Here is a 23,408-nt window from a genome sequence, read left to right on the forward strand (position 1 = left end):
GAAGATGCTGTGATATGAAAATGATTAGCTTTTCAAAGCATTCACACAAGGTTGGCGCCGGTGGCGACACCTACAACGTGCTGACATGAGGAAAGTTTTCAACTGATTTCTCATACACAAACAGCAGTTGACCGGCGTTGCAGGTGAAACGCTATTGTGATGCCTGATGTAAGGACTTTGATAAAGGTCGGATTGTAGCCTCTCGCTGCTGCTCGCGTTGGTCGAGATTAATTGACTGTTAGCAGAATATGGAATCGGTGGGTTCAGGATGGTAATACGGAGCGCCGTGCTGGATCCCAACGGCCTCGAATCACCAGTAGTCGAAATGGCAGGCATCTTATCCGCATGGTTGTAACGGATCGTGCAGCCACGTCTCGATCCCTGAGTCAACAGATGGGTACGTTTGCAAGACAATAACCATCTGCACGAACAGTTAGACGACGTTTGCAGCAGCATGGAGCTCGGAGACCGTGGCTGCGGCTACCCTTGACGCTGCATCACAGACAGGGGCGCCTGCGATGGTGTACTCAACGATGAACCTGGGTGCACGAATGGCAAAACGTCATTTTTTCGGATGAACCCAGGTTCTGTTTACAGAATCATGATGGTCGCATCCGTGTTTGGTGACATCGCGGTGAACGCACATTGGAAGCGTGTATTCGTCATTGCCATACTGGCGTGTCACCCGGCGTGATGGTATGGGATGCCATTGGTTAGACGTCTCGGTCACCTCTTGTTCGCATTGACGGCACTTTGAACAGTGGACATTACATTTCAGATGTGTTACGACCCGTGGCTCTACCCCTCATTCGATCCCTGCGAAACCCTACATTTCAGCAGGATAATGCACGACCGCATGTTGCAGATCATGTACGGGCCTTTCTGGATACAGAAAATGTTGTACTGCTGCGTGGCCAACACATTCTCCAGCTCTCTCACCAATTGAAAACGTCTGGTCAATGGTGGCCGAGCAGCTGGCTCGTCACAATACGCCAGTCACTACTCTTGACGATCTGTGGTATCGTGTTGAGGCTGCATGGGCAGCTGTACCTGTATATGCCATCCAAGCTCTGTTTGAATCGATGCCCAGGCGTATCAAGGCCGTTATTACGGCCAGAGGTGGTTGTTACGGGTACTGATTTCTCGGGATCTATGCACCCAGATTGCGTGAAAATGTAATCACATGTCAGTTCTAGTATAATATATTTGTCCAATGAATATCCGTTTATCATCTGCATTTCTTCTTGGTGTAGCAATTTTAATGGCCAGTAGTGTAATTACTTACAGTACCATGACAACCTCCGAATAACACTTATTATACCCGAGGTCGGTGCTGGTATCGAAAGGCACCTTTAGTAATACAGAGTTCGAGGGTATTCTCTTATTGGAAGGGTTTCAACCTTACATCCCTTTCCACATAGCTCTCTGTTTTCACACTTCTATAGCTTCTGCAACTAAAGAAAGGCATATAAATGCACATATAACTGACACAGATTTAAGCAGAATAAAACGGTACCTTAGTACGGCGCAAATGGCTTCATTTGCTTTACTCGTGGGGTACCTTCACCATTCAGTAATTCCGAAATATATTCAACAATGCGTGAGAGCAAGACGTCGCCGTGGTATCAGCTATTTACTTCACATAATTTCCTGCACAGACACAAGGCAGACGAAGCGTTTTCACATGCAAGAGCGGCAAGCATCACACATTTCCTCCGTCACGCCATAGACACATCTCAATTTAAATGGGCAGTAACAAGAACCTATAAAGCCCTCGCAGCAGAAAAGCCCCAAAACATAACAGTGCACCACCGTGATACCAATCCCGAGGTCCCATCAAATCACTGCCGGGATCTCTCGCTGATCCTGCCCATAGCGTACAGGTGTCGTACCATAGGCCTCACGGTAAGCCACCTCCGACCCTGAGAATATCCACTCCGCTGTCTCCTTTCTCTCCCCGATAACCACCCGACCACCGGCCTGGATCGCGGAAGGCAAAGATTGTGACACTATAATCGATGGCAGCGATGCCATTTTAAGTTGAGAACGCTGGCGCCAGCCGAGTCACGGCTATTATATAGCTTTTAAACATACCGACTGATCAAAAAGTCAGTATAAATTTGAAAACTCAATAATCCACGGAATAATGTAGATAGAGAGATAAAAATTGACGCACGTGCTGGGAATGACGTGGGGTTTTATTAGAACAAAAAAAAAAACAAAGTTCACAAAATGTCAGACAGAAGGCGCTGGACAGCAAAACGTCAGTGACTGCATATGACAATAGTGTATAAAAGGAGCTGTAATGAGAGAGATAATCAGATGCGCCAGCAGTCGCAGCATGTAGACGTTACCTGAGAAGGCGCTTTTAGTGAAGCTGTATTATCAGAGTGGGGTATGTGCTAGTTCAGCGTTACAATCCTATCGCCATAGGAAGGGGATTCTAACGGGTAAAGGTCCGTTGAGAAATGCAGCTGTGGCGAGAATGATTTCGAAGTTCGAAGCCAAGGGTTGTTTAGATGATAGACCCTGTAGTGGCCGACCGAGCACAAGGCGTAATATTTCTGAGACACTTCAGGAAGAAATGGTGACTGCAGCGGGTTCGTCTATGCACGGGGAAGTTAGCGCTCGTGCAGTCGCACGTCGCACCGGCATTCCATACACTACTGCTTGTTTGGCACTGAGGCGTGCCCTCCGATGCTATCCGTACAAAATCCATCGGCATCAGCAACTGTTAGCTGGCGATTTAGTGAAGCGGAGGGCATTTGCGGTGTGGGCGTTTCAAAAGATGGCGGAAGATGATGATTGGGTGAGTAACATGTTGTGGACCGACGAAGCTCATTTCACGCTCCGATGGTCTGTCAAGGCCCACAACTGCAGAATTTGGGCTACCGAAAATCCTAGAACTGTCGTGGAAACTCCATTACACGACGAGAAAGTCACGGTATGGGTTGGATTTACCACATCTACCATTATCGGCTCTTTTTTCTTCGAGGAAATGCGTGATTCTGGTTTTGTAACTGATACCGTGGCGAGTGAGAGGTACGCCGATATGTTACAGAATCGCATCATCCCCAGCGTGGCTGATAAACACCTGCTGGAACGCACGTTGTTTATGCAGGATGGCGCTCCACCCCATATTGCTAGACATGTGAAAGATCTCTTGCGCGCGTCGTTTGATGATGATCGTGTGCTCAGCCTCCACTTTCGTCATGCTTGGCCTCTCAGATCCGCAGACCTGAGTCCGTGCGATTATTGGCTTTGGGGTTATCTGAAGTCGCAAGTGTATCGTGATCGACCGACATCTCTAGGGATGCTGAAAGACAACATTCGACGCCAATGCCTCACCATAACTCCAGACATGCTTTGCAGTGCTGTTCACAACATTATTCCTCGACTACAGCTATTGTTGAGGAATGATGGTGGACATATTGAGCATTTCCTGTGAAGAACATCATCTTTGCTTTGTCTTATTTTGTTATGCTAATTATTTCTATTCTGATATGATGAAGCGCCATCTGTCGGACATTTTTTGAACTTTTGTATTTTTTTGGTACTAATAAAACCCCATGTCATTCCAAGCATGTGTGTCAATTTGTACCTCTCATCTACATTATTCCGTGATTTATTCAGTTTTCAAATTTATACTGACTTTTTAATCACCCTGTATTTCCGGTTTTCAGGGTACCACCTCGTACATTAGGTTTAAAAATGATATTTCACCTCTTAAAACCCAAATCTATTGCATCTGTTTTCTTCATGTTTAGTGTCACTGTACTCCATATTAATTGACTGCGAAATTCGTTTAGGGCTTCTCTTACGTGTCTGTAAGCCGTTCTGTTTTCTCAGCGACTAATACGTTTCTGTCATGAGCAAAGAGAATTTTCTCTCGAGGACTGACACTATTGGGTAAGGCATTGATTTAGGTCAGGAACAGAGCTAGCCTCAATATGCTACCCTAAGGAACTCCTATATTAATGTGGCTTGGAGGTGATAAGTATTTAATTAAAAGTTTGACTTGTTTGAGCTGTGTGTTATCTCTACTCTTCCTGCCCTAGCCGCTACGTGTGATCGGAACCAGTCATTAGCTATGTCTCTCATTCATAAAGCTTCTAGTTTATGCTCTTTATTGAAAAGAGTGTCACAAGCCTTAAAAAGATTAAAAATATGCCTGTGACATAGTCTTTATTAACAGCAACAAGTAAAACTTCTGTGTATTCTACAGTGGCTGATTCTGCACTTCTGCCACCTCGAAAACAAAACTATGATTTACTTATAAGGTTGTTTTTATTAAACTAATTAATTAATTTGTCTTTAATGATTCTACTTTTTTTAAGGATGGTGACTACAGGGAAATGGGCCATTAGTTTTCTATGTCTTTATCATCTTCCTTAGCCGGGGTAAAAATCTTGCCTGTTTTAAAGACTCTGAAATATCCCTGTTTTGAATAACTCAGAAATGTTTCTAATGGCTCTGAGCATTATGGGACTCAACATCTGAGGTCATCAGTCCCCTATATCTTAAAACTACTTAGACGTAACTAATCTAAGGACATCATACACATACATGCCCGAGGCGGGATTGGAACGTGCGACCATAGCGGTCTCGCGGTTCCAGACTGAAGCGCCTAGAACCGCTCGGCCACACCGGCCGGCGAATGATTCATTTATTATATCTGTTAACGAGCTTGTATACCTTATATTTGTTTCAGTACACACACATGAGTACCTCACTTAAGCTACAGGTGTGCAGTCTTGCTAGTACCATAGGCCGCTAACCCCTCACCATTGACCGCGTAACGGCAAAAAAAAAGTTTGCATCATTAACGTCACAAGTATTCTCCTGCCGGAACATACCATTTAGTAGTTTAGCAGTTAGCAGTTTCTGAAGGAATGAAAGATGATTACAAAAAGAGTTAAAGAAATGAATGGTGAGGGGTGACCCGCCATCAGATAAATTGCGGCCACATGCCAGCCACTGGCCATGGTCTGTGCTTCTTTATTTGCGTCTACTGAGTTTTTGCTCTTTAGGTTTTGTGTAGTCTTACTGCCTTCATGCTCTATTGTTGGTAATAACATCATGTTACTTTCAGTTAGTGCGTAATTATTTACAAATGATGTATTTGTTTTTGTTGTAGTTTCTTTACAGCACTTGAAAAATGCTCATCAACGTAATTTTCTAGATGTTAAGGATCTTTTATTATTGTATCCCCATCCCTTATCGTTATGTTAGCATGCCTTTCTTTGCCACCATCTTACCACATTTCTCTGCTTTTATTATCTCTATTTCATATTATTTTCTTATTAAAAGACTTTCTGCAGCAGTCAGCAACTTCCTATAAATCGTTTTGTACATACGATAGAAAATTAAGAACTATGGTTCATAATGACTCTTTTTCATGGAGCCGTGATACTTAAAAATGTCGAAGGACTTCTCAATACCTGCTGTTACAAAGTGGTTTTGTGAGTCATCGGCAGGGATGTTGGTGCTTTTCGAAATGTTTTCTTTAAGTGCAATTTAAATAATGTTCAGAATTTAAAGAATTTTGGGTTTACATTAGCTTTACCGTACACTACATCTCACCTTTTCTTTGCTATTTCTCTGACAAAATTTATATTTTGATTTCTGATTTATGTCTTTTACAGACAAGAGATTTTTTCCCACACCCAACTTTTATTAGAAATAGGTTAACAGTCCATGAGTTTTACAGATTCAGTGCAGTTTTCCCCGTCCTAATTTGTCGCCACATGGTCTATTACTGCTTCTGTCACTGTAGTAAGCCTTGTTCCACTAGTGACCTAGAAGGACATGCGAAACCTCTGAAAGGTATTTTTGAGGGCGTTAGTAGTTTCCTTTATGATATTTGTGTTTCTGTTTGTGCCTCACACAAAATAATGTTGACTATTACACTATTATCTAGAATTTACTGAAAACAAGTTCACATTACCACTGGGTGATCGATACACACTCAAAATGATTAATTTATTGGTGATTTCAGGTCCTGGTATTTCTATAGCTGACATTTCAAAGTGTTTGTCTGCACTTACTCTACTAAGACCATGCCTTGATTTAAGCTGTGTTCTTCCCTGGTACAGGTGCATGATGTTCCACCCTTTCGAGTAGTCATACAGTAAGGGTCTGTCCTTTCATACAGTGATAAAACTTCACTTTGGATTTATCTGTCACTACACCATTGTTTAGTGACACAAAATACTGTGCAATTCAAAGATTGGGGCTGAAAATCAAAATGGTGTATTTTGCTTTTTGTTGATTTGATGTTTTGATGAAGAAGTGTTACATATCTCATTCCACTTTTCCACTGATATCTTTTAATTTGTGACATATAGCATGTGTGCCATTTGACATATTAGAAACTATTTTGTAAGTGAATATTTGAGATATTTGACGTATTAGAAACTATCTTGTGAGTGAATATTTGAGGTATGTTTAAGACTGCTTTAGATTTTAGGCAGAGGAAACTGTTGTGTGAATTTATCCTAAAAAGACCTACTTCTCATAACCATGACAACAGGTACCTGAACGTGTGTGGTGCGGGATTTACTTTCATGAATCAACTGTTCCAGTCCTCCCTTTCCAGTCCTGTTTAAATGTAGGCCATGCCTGGTGAAACACCATCTATTGATAGTACCGACTGCTATCAGGACAATATGAGCAAAATCGGCTGCCATCAGTGCCACCTCTAACCCTACATTAATCCGCCTCACAGTTCCACTAAGGTGTGGCCCATCATGACGCCGGATAAGATCGACAAAGTGTACATTGGTGCCGCGAGTCAGGGAAGCTATCTTGTCTAGGGGACCACCTATGTCAAAAGTCACATGCCAGTCCAAACTGTTTCCCTCCCCATCAACAAAAACTACATGGTCCTGTATTCAAAAAATCCTTGCATAAAGATTTTAAATCCCTTATCATTTCTCTCAGCCCGGCACCTGACTTGAAAATGCTGGTGGTCTGGTGTGCTGCACCTAAGCGTTCCTGCAACTGAAAGCCTACACCAGTGGCAACACTTTCTTCCTCCATTTTCCTCATCCTACGCTTTCTGATATCTATTGAAACATTTTCCCTTCCTGTTCCTTAATCAAAACGTTCCAGTTATATACTCTGCAACTCCAGGAAAGAGCTTCTTCTGTTTTGCCATTGTTGTCCCCACTACACTCCCAGCATTGAAAATATTTCCTACAAGATTGGCAACAAATCCCCCTATGCACTACCCTACGACAGCTCCAACATTCCTCATTCACAGTCAATTTCGAAGGAAGAATTAATTTTAAGTATAAAAAATCTATTAAATAGTAAACGTCTCACTACGTCCTTTGAAAACTGGTAACGATATGGATAAAACCACTTGTTTCGATCTCAGTATGTTCGAGTCCCAATGTGTGAAAATAGTTTAATTCTTATTGGTATATCTTCCGTAGTACACAAGGTGTTTGTTTTAACTTAAGACAACTAAATATCACAAAAGCGACGCATCGTACGACAAAAATGTTCTAGATGAATAGGCAATATTGGTAAAGGAAACACCTGTTGGTGGTTCAGATGACAAGCTCCCAGCCAGCCCTCCTGCGTGGGTGGGTTTAGCTTCGTATTTTCAAACGGGAACACCCCCCACCCTCCAGGAATTACATTGCATATTCGGATTCAGTGCCAAAAAATAAGAACAGTTTACTAAGACCATTGTTTCCCCTTCATGGTAGATGGCGGTGTATCCGATAAATTTCAAGTATGCCTGTCTTTTTTTTCGTTTTATTTTTTTTAATAAGAACCGGCGTTTACGATGTAAATGAGAGCCTTTATGCTCTAACGATTGATACTTATGTACAAACATTATTTCATAATTTCAAATGTGATTGTTCAGTACAAATAATATGGCTAGTCATTGACATTTCTGGCAAATAAGTTGCTTGTATGGTAACATATTCTCATAGTTTTCTGTTCCTCTGGGGTTAATTGTGGTGAGTCCACAAACCATCGGATTGCTTGATTTCGGTGGCCGCACTCGAACCCGCCATCAGGGTGACTGATTTCGGTGTGTGTTTCCATCCAACCAACTCTTGCGTCACTATAACTTTTGTAATAAGGTAAAATGTCCCTGAAGTGATAGTGACAGGAACACGCACCGTGGATATTCACCAAAATCAAACATCCCAATGGCGAGAGACAAGGGGACTCACTGATGTCCCAATGGAACAGAAAGCTGTTACATCCACGTCGTTGGTCCTGGATATCGCTAAACGTAGTTCCTTACTAGGTTTTAAAACAGCTAACCATACTGCACTGTATAACCAAATTTGCAAAACTAAAGTAGTAAATTTATAACGTGAATATCAACAATTAGAACACAAAGGTTTACATTCACACTGTAAATGAAATGCAGAATTAAATTCTTCGGTTCTTAAATGGGAAAATAGGCACTCTTGGTATTAGTCGATTATAGCGCTATCTACCACGAACGGAAAACAATGGTTTGGGTGAACCGTAAGTATTTTTGGCGTAGAATCCGAATACGGAATAAAAATGGGGTTCCCACTTGACCTTCACAAATGAGAGGTGGATACGAGTTGGCAAGTTGCAGCACAGATACAGGGTGTTTCAAAAATGACCGGTATATTTGAAACGGCAATAAAAACTAAACGAGCAGCGATACACCGTTTGTTGCAATATGCTTGGGACAACAGTACATTTTCAGGCGGACAAACTTTCGAAATTACAGTAGTTACAATTTTCAACAACAGATGGCGCTGCGGTCTGGGAAACTCTATAGTACGATATTTTCCACATATCCACCATGCGTAGCAATAATATGGCGTAGTCTCTGAATGAAATTACCCGAAACCTTTGACAACGTGTCTGGCGGAATGGCTTCACATGCAGATGAGATGTACTGCTTCAGCTGTTCAATTGTTTCTGGATTCTGGCGGTACACCTGGTCTTTCAAGTGTCCCCACAGAAAGAAGTCACAGGGGTTCATGTCTGGCGAATAGGGAGGCCAATCCACGCCGCATCCTGTATGTTTCGGACAGCCCAAAGCAATCACACGATCATCGAAATATTCATTCAGGAAATTAAAGACGTCGGCCGTGCGATGTGGCCGGGCACCATCATGCATAAACCACGAGGTGTTCGCAGTGTCGTCTAAGGCAGTTTGTACCGCCACAAATTCACGAAGAATGTCCAGATAGCGTGATCCAGTAATCGTTTCGGATCTGAAAAATGGGCCAATGATTCCTTTGGAAGAAATGGCGGCCCAGACCAGTACATTTTGAGGATGCAGGGACGATGGGACTGCAACATGGGGCTTTTCGGTTCCTCATATGCGCCAGTTCTGTTTATTGACGAAGCCGTCCAGGTAAAAATAAGCTTCGTTAGTAAACCAAATGCTGCCCACACGCATATCGCCGTCATCAATCCTGTGCACTATATCGTTAGCGAATGTCTTTCGTGCAGCAATGGTAGCGGCGCTGAGGGGTTGCCGCGTTTGAATTTTGTATGGATAGAGGTGTAAACTCTGGCGCATGAGATGATACGTGGACGTTGGCGTCATTTCGACCGCAGCTGCAACACGGCGAACGGAAACCCAAGGCCGCTGTTGGATCACCTGCTGCACTAGCTGCGCGTTGCCCTCTGTGGTTGCCGTACACGGTCGCCCTACCTTTCCAGCACGTTCATCCGTCACGTTCCCAGTCCGTTGAAATTTATCAAACAGATCCTTTATTGTATCGCTTTTCGGTCCTTTGGTTCCATTAAACCTCCGTTGAAAACTTCGTCTTGTTGCAACAACACTGTGTTCTAGGCGGTGGAATTCCAACACCAGAAAAATCCTCTGTTCTAAGGAATAAACCATGTTGTCCACAGCACACTTGCACGTTGTGAACAGCACACGCTTACAGCAGAAAGACGACGTACAGAATGGCGCACCCACAGACTGCGTTGTCTTCTATATCTTTCACATCACTTGCAGCGCCATCTGTTGTTGAAAATTGTAACTACTGTAATTTCGAAAGTTTGTCCGCCTGAAAATGTACTGTCGTCCCAAGCATATTCCAACAAACGGTGTATTTCTATCGCTGCTCGTTTAGTTTTTATTGCCGTTTCAAATATACCGGTCATTTTTGAAACACCCTGTAGATGTATCCTTTATTAATATCAACCTTTCACCTAGAACGTGCATCGTTTTCGAGATATTTGGTTGTCTCAAGTTAAAACAGACATCGTGTAGGACAAAATAATCTCTGCAACGAAACATCTTCTACCTAGATGCGTCTTATGTAACTGTCAGAACCACCCCAAGCTGTACTTTTTGTAGAGATTATTGATGATGTCTCTGGTGTATCACTCGCTTTCATTCCCTTCTTTTCCAGTTCGAATAACAATATACCTATGCAAAGTTCATTTACAATTTAAATTGAGACGGAAAGTAAAAAAAAAAAAAAAAAAAAAAAAGAAGTAATGTGAGTGTGGTGTGTAATGTACCCGTAACTCTATTTTTAGATTATATTCCACGGTTGGAACAAAGCCTCCCTAAGAACTGACGGTATGTATCACATTTTATGTAACATAGGCTCATGTTTGGCACATTAATAGTTGGATGGATGCTTCGTAAAACTTAGTGTCACTTGTGTATTTCTGCTGGATACATCCCGCTAGGCCTGTTGTAGATATAGAAACACAACCACCACCATCAAAATTTATGCTCAGGATCGGAAATAAAGTTGGTGGTTCATAAATTGCAGTACTCTTCAAAAATATCATCATGTACCAGCATACAGGTACACAGGATAAAGACAGTGTTACACAGTAGCGGCAATATGCTGTCATACACACAGCTGGGTGTATTAGCAGTGGCATATGCTTCGGATACTTGTGTTAGGGAGACTAAATTGAATACTAGCCATGTGAAACAAGTAAATTACTATAAATTGCCTGGGACATTAATTCTCTGAACACATGGGTGGATAAGGGTGAAAACATCATTATAAAAATTTCGATAACTGAAAAGGACCACCAGCACATTAATCAGAATCAAGGAAAGCAAATTAGGAAATGCAGAATTACAATCTGTCTTTGTCAACACCATAGTTTGCGCAAGGCGTCTATTTTCGATCAGAAGCGCTGCATTGTGATGAATGTTGTTCTTAAATACACAAGCTTCGTGTCTAAGTTTCTGAGGCGTCATAGACTCCCGTGTACGCTTATAAACGTGCTTATAGCTGGCTGATTTCTCTGACACTTGTCAAAGACAAAACGACTAGTCAGAAGTGTGACGAGGGGGAATATACACATAGTAAAGCAGAACTCGGACATTTATATATAAATTGAACGTTTTTAGGATGCTGTGTAATCCAGTATTTGAGTGACCATATTGTGTAATCCGCCAGCATATTCAAATTGTATATTTCGTCAATAAAATTTTGTATTTACTCGACGAAATCTTAATCCATTGTGCCTCTATAGCTGTAGGCTATCTGTAATAATACGTCTCAAAGAGTATGAAACATGAGCCTTTAAGAATGAGAAGCAGCCTTGAAAATATCGGTAACGCGTATTCACACATGGCAGCTAAAATCAGTTTGTAGCGCAACCTAACAGATGCTGACATACCAGAATTTACAGGACCTTACTCTGGCCAAAAAGCTTGACAAAAGCACTTTAGAGAAAGAAAGGGATGTATCTGGTATAAAACGGCAGTCAAATGTTATTCCTGAATATGTACAGCGCCGACTCTCCTTATTAACGGATAAGTTTCACCAGCTGAAAGAGAAATATATTATGATGAAGCCTAGCTATTCATAAAACGACTCAGCCATAGTCCGCATGTTGTTGCACTGCTACTTGAACCATTACCACTGAACGCCACTTGAGCGCCGCTCTTCTCTGAAGGCATCTGTACTTTACAGGGCTCATTATCCAGTTAACCAGCAGCGAGAGAAGAGCCAAAAAGAGCTTTCTCATACAACAGCTGGTGCTTCAGACAATTGTAGTCTGCGGTTTTCCCTCAGAATATTCCTCGCTATTGTAGTGAATCAAATGGCGCCGGCAGCCACAGCACTGTGTTCCAGGTATGGTATGCGGCTATCAGTGACCCATGCTGACACAGCACTCTCAGCAGCAGCGAACCAGTTCTATGCTCCTACATACTTTGGAGAGCCCATAACCAAGTCCTTGAACTCTGACCGTCCTTTGAGAAGCTTCCATGTGACCAAAGAATGCGGTATGCAGTAGTGCATAAACAGCCTCCTGTCAGCAGTAGTTGTAGCCCCAGGGGCAAGCCAGAGCTCGTCTGACAGCTGGGCTTTGTTACGATGCCCACCCTGTGTCGGACGCCGCCACAAAGACAACACCATCACTAGGCTTCAAACCCTAAATTGCTGCTGGACTGCCGAGGCTGCCAATACCATCACTGGGCTTTGAACTCTCAACTGCTGCCTGACTTTCCACCCTCTTGGCAGTCCTGGATGCCGCCACCACCACGGACCTGTTCACTGGAATCCAACGACCTTCCCATTTTCCAGAGTTTGAACTAAAGCCCTGCACCACAAGAATCTGATGCAGCCAGCCACAGCTGTTCCACCTCCAGTGCAGGGTTGGAGCATGGGGTTACCGTACCGTCACCTGGCCAATTTCACTGGGACAACGACAGTCGTTTTTGCTGGGTCTACTTCGGCCTTGGATACACAAGACGTCTACAGGACCTGACGCAGCGTCAGCAAGTGGTTGGTATGCACTGTCACTGACAAAGACGGCTCTACGAGGACAGCTGCTGCTGGAGAAGCTGTGTAGTGAATCTGTCACTGAGATCCCAGAGATCGACACGCATAGCCAAGAAGAATGAATGCTTGTGAACAGTAAATAATGGAGAGCATTTGTTTCCATGGGCTGCCACCTTCTGCTGCATGCACACTCTCTGGTGGAGAATCAGTCGCCCAGTCCAAGTCATCCTGGTACCGTGTCGTATTTGGTGTGAGAAGAGAGGGTCTGTTCACGGGGATCCGCCGCCTTCTAAAGTTCTAAAACTTCTAAAGTGTCTGAGCCCCCACCTCTGTTGCCTGCCTCAGCCAGCCAAAGCCGTCTAGGCGCTGGCGTGGTATCCAGGACACTCGGTCGCCATACCGTCACTTGGCTGCTTTCACTGTGAGGAAAACAGACGCCGCGGCTATGTCTGTTTACATGAGACGTCCACGGTGTCTGACACAGCGCCAGCAGGCGCTTGATATGTATTACCGCTGACAAGAACATCGCTGGAACGACAGCTTGGGCTGGGATATGCTGTGGTGGCGTATCTGTTGCACTCTCTGAGGTCCACTCAGAGATAAACACCCATGGCCAAGAAGACTGAATGCTTGTAAATAATAAATAATAAAGAGCATTATTATTCACTGCTGAACTACTTCTGCAGCACCCACATCCATCTCTGGTAAACACTTGCCCTCACGAAGCCATCATGACCCCACACCCAATATTCTATTGTAACACTAAGCTGGTCAGAATGTTGGTCTCTCCGTTAACTGGATACTGCGCTGCGTATTTGCTTTTCATACGAAATTAGCAGTATCTGTCGGAAACTCGTCTGTGTCAGTTGCCAAAATATTGGATGATAATCTGAGTGTCTCTCGTTCGTGATACGGTTTATGCACGGTGCCAGCCATTTGACCTTTCACAGAATTCTTCCTCGTCTACAAACGACTGTTCTGGCAGCTTGAGCCATTGCTCGAACATGCACAGCCGCAACCAACGTCCAAACTTGGTACTCCGGCGCACCATGTAATAGTGACCAACATAAAAGCCATCTCACCCTAATGCCTTGTACCACATGTCCAAACAAGTCGAACACTACCTCATCACTATACAAAGTACAGGGTGTGCCAAGAAGTTTCATGTTTTCTTTCTTTCTTTATTGAATTTCAGTTCCCCATTGGGGCAGGCTGGCAGCAGCATATGCACTGCTCTTCATTCGAAAGACATAGAGCATACAATAGAAGATATTTAAAATAACATCAAGGAGAAAATATGGTGTACATAGATATAAGAAAAGGGGGAATATTATGGAAGACAATAGCCAAAAATGGGCGACTGAAAAATAGAGATAAAAACCGTAAAAAGTAGTGCACACAAAAAACCACACACTGGGACAATTAAAAGAACACAAGGCGAAGTATGACCAGAGCATAAAAGTATCGACGGAAGGTGTAGCACATAACAATCACTAACAGTATCACTATGTACAAGTCCAGCACACAATTAAAATCGCACCTCTCAATGCACAGGAAAGCAGCACCAAACACAACACTGATGACGATGAGCAAAACGGAGGATCCGCCAGGTGCAAGGAGGTGAGGGAGAAAGAAAGAAGGGAGGGAAGGGTGACAGGCGGGGGAGGGGGGCGCCGAAGAGGGCTGGGGAGGGAAGGACGTGACAGAGAAGGAGGCTAGGATTGGGTGCAGAGACTGAGGAGGGGGGGGGGGGGGGTAAGGAAAATCCGCTCTGGGAGAAGGAGGAGTGAGGAAAAGGGGGGCCCTGGGGAGGGGGGGGGGGCATAAGGCCAGAAGATTCATCCGACTTCACAGGATTATATTATCTTTTAAATCACTTGAGGAACCTGGGGCGGATTTTAAATTACATGTAGGAATACAAAATTTTCTTAAATGATGAACTACCCGAATTTACGAGGCTATGTCTTTCAGAGGCATGCAAATACAACCTTTGAGCACCTTTTACTCTTACTTTTAGGACTGGAGTCTGCATTTACCTTTTGTAAATGTTCAGTATGCCCTCTACCAGACGCATGACAAACTGCCGTACTATACTCATTCTCGTCTCATAACTTCGCGAACGCGTTTCGAATTAAAGCATAACTGGTACTGCTGCATGGCCTCACTGTTGGATAGTGAGGCACAAAGACAGTCTTTCACAAACCTCCACAAGGAAAGGCATATATCGTAAAGTAAGGCGACCCTGACGACCAATGAAGCAATTTGAGTCCTTGCCCCCGCCCCACGCTCCCGGCCGGCCGGAGTGGCCGAGCGGTTCTGGGCGCTACAGTCTGGGACCGCGCGACCGCTACGGTCGCAGGTTCGAATCCTGCCTCGGGCATGGATGTGTGTGATGTCCTTAGGTTAGGTAGGTTTAAGTAGTTCTAAGTTCTAGGGGACTTATGACCTCAGCAGTTGAGTCCCATAGTGCTCAGAGCCATTTGAACCATTTGAACCACCCTCCCACTCCATGACAGCCGATCCATCGTCGATGCCTCTCATTGTTAAGAAATTCTCTTACATGTAGGCGCCAATTCGTTGGTCCTCCACTGGATTGAAATATCAACCTTTCGGCATGTTCTCCCAACTGTGGGAAAAGTCAGGCTTCCAATACATCCAAGTATGTGAGTCCTGTAACTGTGATTTCAACAAGAAAAGGAGGGTCTATAAATCTTTTCTCCGGAAACAGTGCAGAACACATTAAACATTGGAGAGTCTCTCGTGCATATGGAATATGGTTTCCGTGTTCCCCATATTCTTTTGAACGGTATACTTTTCCACTAAAATGGAACGTAGCCTCATCACTAAACTCCAACTGAGAAAAGAAATAATTATCTTCCATCCCCAAGCAAATAATTAATTAAAAAAGTTCCACATTTCGTAATTACCATCATCAAGGATTCCTAGCAGCTGAATCTCGTATGTTTTGAAACATAAATGTCGCCTCAAAAGATGCCTGACAGACACTTTGAGCAATAACTAACTCTCGACTAGCGTAACGAGATGAGCAATGGTATGAGTTGGAACCTATGACACACCAGTTCTCCAAATGTATGACTTATTTAATTCTACGTTTCTGGAGGTCATAATCCAATTATCAGTTTCGAAAAGAATGAAATGCTAACGTGCGTCTAATGGAAATCTGTCAACAGTGTCCGTTTAGTATTACGTATCTTAAAAGCATTGTACCATCACGCACTGTCAAAAGTACCATTAGCCAACAAAATTTTACTTTTTTAGTAACTGATATGAAAACAGTTAATCTGTATGTTTTCAGATGTGCTGATAACGAAAATGTTAATGAAAATGCAAGATTAGCTCTCTTTTTGAAATTATGACGACTTCCCATTTTTGCCTATATAAGCTTAGGGATGTATTTACCTTGGTGTTATCCCTTAGAGGAATGGCCCTAAAGGCGCAACGGCTTTACCTGGCTTTTGTGGTTTTCCGGTGGTGATTCCTTGATTACTGCCAGCTGTTATCGGCTAATATTAATGCATTCCACTTTCCCTGGTATCTTATTTCTATGTCCGAAATTTGTCTATAGAAGCGTTCCGTGGTCGTAGGTTACAGCACCACAGTTGTCAGGCAAGAAATCCAAGTGGAAATCTAGGAAATGTAACTTTAAGGATAAGTTTCACCCCCGTCTACAGTAGCACTATAGAAGATTTACCACAAAATCCTTATCGTTCCCTACGCTCTTATTTCCCAGAAAGTTAGTGACATTTTAATAAAGGCATCCCAAGCTTACTTTTTGCCACCTTTCAGGATGGTGTTGAAATTCTCGTCTTTGCACAGTTTGCGTATCAGGGGACCCACGGAAATCCCATCTTTTATCTTCGCCTCAGCAAGACGTAGAAATTTCTAACGCAAAAGAGAAATACTTCCCAGTTTCGGCCAAGGCCTTAACAAAGTTTTTCATTAGGCCCAGTTTTATATGAAGAACAGTGAGAATTATGTTCTTGGATTCGATAAGTGATTCGTGCATAACATTGTGCGATCCTGGTACAAGTGTCTAACGCTTAGGCCAACCTTTCTTTTTGTAGTGAAGTACTTTGTCGCGGGTATGCGAGAGGCACAAGAATCAACAGAATTTGATATAGCCATGTTTTAGCCTAAGTAACATGCCTATGACTTTCAAATCCTCTGAAATCTGTCATTTAAACTTGTCATAGTTCAATCGCAATAACATTTGTTTCATGTTGACGTATAGTTTTTTCATGTACGGTGCATACCCAGTCAGAAACGATGGTAATACGTAACCATTATGCACTTGTACACATTTGACACTTACATTGGATGTGTCAATGAAAAACCTCCACTAATCACTTTTGTAGTTGATACTCATAGCTGCCATTAGTACTGTACATCTCCACAACTGCCATTAGTATTGTACATCAGCACAAAATACTAAGTACTTTTCACTTTCGAAAAATGGAAGGAATGGTATTTGGCGGTTACGGAACGCAGTCACATTTACCATCTTATCAAGACAATTCCACTGTTGTAGTCTTGACGTCGAGAATTCAGTTTCACGTAGCCGAAGTTTCAGATCTCACAGATTTCACAGGTCATTAACTTAACACTGTGTTATTTTTTGAATCTCTATACGCCCGTCGTTACGCAAAAAAATCGGAATCTTTAGAAAAACAGGGTTTTGACGGTGATGGCACTACCGCCATCGACACAATCACAATCCGGTGGGATAGGAAGAGGCAGTCCACTGACGTGAGGCACTGGTTGCATGGTCGACGGTATGTTATGGTATGCCAAGGAAGATTTTTTCTTCTTGCAAAACCATGCGCTAATTGCGCAACAAAGTAACAATCGATCACGTGGTTTGATGGATCTCGTCAGATCATGGTTAAAGCAAAGCCCACAGCAGATAATTTACGATTGTACTACGAATAGAGACTCGAGACGCAAGATATGCAGCATACTAGAGGAGCCCAAGGCTTGTTTGGTCCTCAATTTTCCAGTCCTACGCCTTCCTAGTATATGCCGTTATTAGCCTCCTTCAAGATTTCAATGTAGCCTGTCCACGAATGCAGCAAAAAGTGTCAACACAGTTTACGCATTTGTAAGGCGTATTTAATAATGAAAATGACCAGACGCACTAACCCCACTACAGTAACACGTTTTTCAAGCACACGAACATAACACATCTAGTAGCAGACTGAGACAGCGCTCCAATGAACTATGTTCCACTCTTCCCTTCTCATACACTTCTTTTGTTGCTGCGAGCACGGACTGAAAATAGCGACAAAAACAACGCGGCTATTTTTGCCTTAAACCGCATCGTTCTGTCTACCATCAGCGGCATTTAGAGGCCTGTATGGGAAGGAATTGACAAACATGTTCAAATGGTTCAAATGGCTCTGAGCACTATGGGACTTAACATCTGAGGTCATCAGTCCCCTAGAACTTAGAACTACTTAAACCTAACTAACCTAAGGACATCACACATCCATGCCCGAGGCAGGATTCGAACCTGCGACCGTAGCGGTCGCGCGGTTCCAGACTGAAGCGCCTAGAACCGCTCGGCCACACTGGCTGGCGTCAAATATGTATATATATATACAGGGCGGAGAAAAATTATTTCACGAAATTTTAACCCTGGATAGCTGATGTCAGTAGGAAACAAAATAACTAATGTTGTGTAGGTCGACAAAGCACCATTTTTAAAATATGGAAACTTAGCGCCAAGCGCTCCGATTGGCTGTGGGATTGCCCTGTTGCCGGATGCTCTGTACTACACATGGCCGCGAATGCTTTGCCTGTCGCGGTGTATCCAAGGCGGCCCGCATGCTCGAAGTGAACCGACAACCATACCGCTGCCCGTCAACCGACGAACGGCAACAGGGCAATCCCACGGCAAATCGAAGCGCGTGGTGCCAACTTCCTTGTTTAAGAATGGTGCGTTGTCGACCTGCACAACATTAGTAACTTTGGTTCCTGCTGGCATCAACTACCCAAGGCTGAAATTTATTGGCACAACACTTCTCCACCCTGTATAAAATATAATTATAATTAAATGCATCTCCATTTAACTTGGAAACAAGAGCTAATTTGAGTTTTTCATCGTCGGTTTCGTTATCAGCGTGGTCGGTGTAGTTAACGAACATTTATTTCATCTCAGTTACATTTTCACTGTTGGCTAGTGATCATCAAGTAGCAAACATGTATTGTGATATGTGTAAGACACTCGTTTAATACTTTTCGTAGTATAACGTGCGTAATTACTTGTTGAGCTTAACATTCTTGGCAGTTGTGCTATAGCTCCAAAACAGATAAACACAGTTAAACTTTTGTGGATTAAGTGTAAAATCTATTTCAAGCCTGTCTTTCCCACTGTCGGTCTGTTACGGTATTAACAGAATATATAATCATGTGCTGTTCTTGAGTGTTGGGCGGACTGTTGCAGAATTCTTTTTCCCTATATCTTGAACGGGTACACATGGGTAACATGTGGATTTCCCCTCACATAAATAACTAGTGCTTGGAAACTGCTGGTATCATCGTTGAATCCCTTGAGCTGTAGGAGATGTAGTGCCTTACTCTGGACGAAAATCACGCCGAATTGTTGTTAAGTGAATTGCACCTCTTGAAACGCAGAACGTAAAATGCATTTCGTTGCTGTGTTATCTCCCTCTAGGCTCGAAGAACCTGGTAATGAATTAGCGATCATCAAGAAGACTTCTACCGTCAACCACATGACCTGGCAATATATAGCTGGCGCCAAAGTAAGCTATTAGTTGTGGTAAGTTAGTTAAAATTCACCACAAATTTCTGCCTTCATTAGTTTCTTCTGAAATTGTAATAATCATTTTTGAACGCACTGTAATGACAATACATAACACCATATAATTCTTTTCGATTATAATTATTGTATTGAATAAACTAAAGTTGCGCATATTCAAGACTAAAAAGCAGAAGGTAATCATTTAATGTACGTAAATTTTTAATATTGCGCGTTTTTAAATCAGGCTAAAACGCATGAATTAATTTCTCCTAGGCCCATGAAATTCCCTATTCCTATCAAGATAGTCTTGGAAAAGTATTTCTTGTTAATTTTTAGTATCTGTGACGATGCCTGTAACTTTTATAACGAAAAACACGCGGCGTATGCAATAGACAATACTTAGGAGGTGAAATATTGATGCGTCAAGTAAGTATTGCATCTTTCCCATGTTCATCATTATAAATCTTACAAAATTAAACACTCACGAGAAAAAAACCTTCAGGGAATCTGTATGGGGCTAGGAGAAATTATTTTATAATTTTCGTCCGATTTAAAAACGAGTCTATCTGTATGGGACTAGAAGAATTTTTTTATAATTTTAAGTCCGATTTGGGTTATTTCTCTGCCTGTTATTCCTTAATTTCATCTACTTCATGATTAACAACCCTTATGATAAGTTTCTCTTCACATTTCTTTTACCTCACTGTACTTTCGTCTGTCCTCCATTTACTTTCAATACGTATTCTTTACTCACCACACTGTTCATTCCATTCAACAGATGCTGTAATTCTTCTTCACTTTCACTCATGATAGCAGTGTTATCAGGGATTCTTAACACTGATATCATTTTTCCATGAGTTTTAACCCCTATCTTGAACCATCCTTTTATTGTTTTTCGAAGTATAGATTGAACAGTAGAGGCGAAAAACTACATCCCTGTCTTACACCTATTTTAATCCGAGAACTTCGTTCTCGGTGTTCCAGTCTTATATTTCCTCTTGGTTCTTGAAAGTATTGCATATTACCGTCATTGCCTATAGCTTACCCCTACTTTTCTCAGGATTTCGAGAATCTGGCACCATTTTACATTGTCGAACGTTTTGTCGAGGTCTACAGATCAAATCAATGCGTGTTGGTTCTTCTTCAGTCTTGGTTCCATTATCAACCGTTACGTCAGAAATGCCTCTCTGGTGCCTTTATCTTCCCTGAAGCCAAACTCATCGTCATTCAACACGTCCTCAGTTTTACTTTCCACTCTTCTGTGTATTATTCTTGTCAGCAACTTGGATGCATGAGCTGTTAAGCCGATTGTGCGATAATTTTCCCACATGTCAGTTATTGCAATCTTGGGAATTGTGTGAATGTTTTTTTTTCCGAAAGTTTGATGGTAATCGCCTGACTTATACATTCTATACACCAACGTGAATAATCGTTTTGTTGCCACTGCTTACAATGATTTTATAAATTCCGATGGAATGTTATCTATCCCTTCCGCCTTATTTAGTCTTAAGTCGTTAAAAGCCCTTGTAAATTCTGATTCTAGTATTGGATCCCCTGTCTCTTATTAGCCGGCTCCAGTTCCTTCTTCTATCACGTCATCAGACAAATCCTCTCTCTCATAGCGCCCGTCAATGTGATCTTTCCACCTATGCGCCCTCTCCTCTGCATTTAACTGTGAAATTCCCATTGCGCTCTTTACTATTAATTTCACCAAAGTTTGTTTTGAGCTTTCTATGTGATGGGTCATCCTTCAGAAAATCATTTCTTTTTCCATTTCTCTACATTTTTCATGTAGCCACTTCACTTTAGCTTCCCAGCACTATTTGCGTCATTCCTAAGTGACTTTTATTTCCATTTTCCTGAATTTCTCGGAACATTTCTTTATTTCTTTCTTCCGTGGATCCACTGATGTATTTCTTCTGTTATCCGTGATTTCTTCGCAGTGACGATCCTTGTACCTACTTCTCTCCAGCTTCGTACCTGCCCTTTTTAGAGGTGTCCATTCCTCTTCAAGTGAACTGCCATCTGAATTATTTGCTGTCGCAACATCTATAGCGTGTGAGTACTTCAAGTGTATCTCTTCATTCCTTAGTACTTCCGTATCCTACTTCTTTCTGATTAAATGTCAGCCTGTTCTTCATCGTTACTAAATCGTGATCAGAAACTATATATATCCCTGGGTACACCTTACAGTCCAATATCTGATTTCGGAATCTCTGCCTGATCATGATGTGATATAACTGAAATGTTCTTGTATCTCCCGCCATTTTCCAAAAACACCTCCTCCTCCTGTGATTCGTTAACAGAGTATTCGTTGTTAAGCTCTGAAATATACTGCAGAACTCAATTATTCCTTTTCCTTTCTCATTCCCACTTCCAAGCCCATACCATCTCGTAAGCCTTCTTCTACTCCTTCCCCTGCAACAACATTCCAATCCTCCATGACTACTAGATTTTCATCTACCTTCACGTACTGAAATACCAGTTTTGTATCCTCATATACTTCCTCCGTCTCTTCATCTTCAGCTTGCGACGTCGGCATGTAGTTGTCGGTGTTGATTTACTATCGATTCTGATGAGAACAATCCTATCACTGAACTGTTGACAGTAACTCATTCTCTGCACCACCGTCGTATTCGTAACGTTATACCGCTTCCTGCTGCTGTTGATATTACCCTATTCTCTTCTGACAGATATCCTTGTCTTCTTTCCATTTCACTTCACTGACGCCCACTATATCTAGATTCAGCTTTAGCGTCTTCCTTTTCATGTTTTCTAGTTTCGCTAGCACGTTCAAACTTGTGACATCCCAAGCCCCAACTCGTAGAATGTCACCCTTTCGTTGGTTTTCCAATCTTTTTCTCATGGTCACCTCCCTCTTGGCAGTCCCCTCCCATAGATCCGAATGGGGGCTATTCCGAAGTATTTTCTGTTATAGGTGACATGTCTATGGACACACATTATGTGTCTTTAGTATAGTGGTTTCCAGTCCCTTCTGCATCTTCATGCCATTGGTCATTGCTGTTTCTTCCGCCTGTAGGGGTGTTTCCCACCCCAAGGACAAGAGAGTGCCCTGAACGTCTGTCCGCTCCTGCGCCATCTTTGACAAGACTGTTAGCGGTATGAGGGTGACTTCTTAAGCCAGAAATCTTCGACCGCCATTGCTGAAAACTTTTCTTCAAAATTTAAAAATCCGTCAGGAATTGCTGCTGTCATTGAGCTGCAGGTTCGAGAAATATTGCTGTTAGGTGATTCCAGAGCACATGGTTGTGGGAGTAGGAGGACCTGACCATTTAAGGAGACAATATAACAATATCCTTTTTACTTCCTTTATTTACCTCAGCGTAGAAGCACAACAGCCAGGCACACTGTTATCAGCATGGGTATTCAAGACTACAGTACCTGTTTCTTAAATAGTAAACTTTATTTAAAAAGAATGTAACAATAAAATGAAATTCTAACGCTGAGAATATCCTGAATTTATAGATAGGAGCCACCTGCGAGTAGCCTTGAAACACACGCTAACGGAAAGGATAAATTCTTAAGAAAAATACACTCCTGGAAATGTAAATAAGAACACATTGACACCGGTGTGTCAGACCCACCATACTTGCTCCGGACACTGCGAGAGGGCTGTACAAGCAATGATCACACGCACGGCACAGCGGACACACCAGGAACCGCGGTGTTGGCCGTCGAATGGCGCTAGCTGCGCAGCATTTGTGCACCGCCGCCGTCAGTGTCAGCCAGTTTGCCGTGGCATACGGAGCTCCATCGCAGTCTTTAACACTGGTAGCATGCCGCGACAGCGTGGACGTGAACCGTATGTGCAGTTGACGGACTTTGAGCGAGGGCGTATAGTGGGCATGCGGGAGGCCGGGTGGACGTACCGCCGA

Source organism: Schistocerca piceifrons, chromosome 2, assembly GCF_021461385.2.
Source record: "Schistocerca piceifrons isolate TAMUIC-IGC-003096 chromosome 2, iqSchPice1.1, whole genome shotgun sequence".
Lineage (NCBI taxonomy): Eukaryota > Metazoa > Arthropoda > Insecta > Orthoptera > Acrididae > Schistocerca > Schistocerca piceifrons.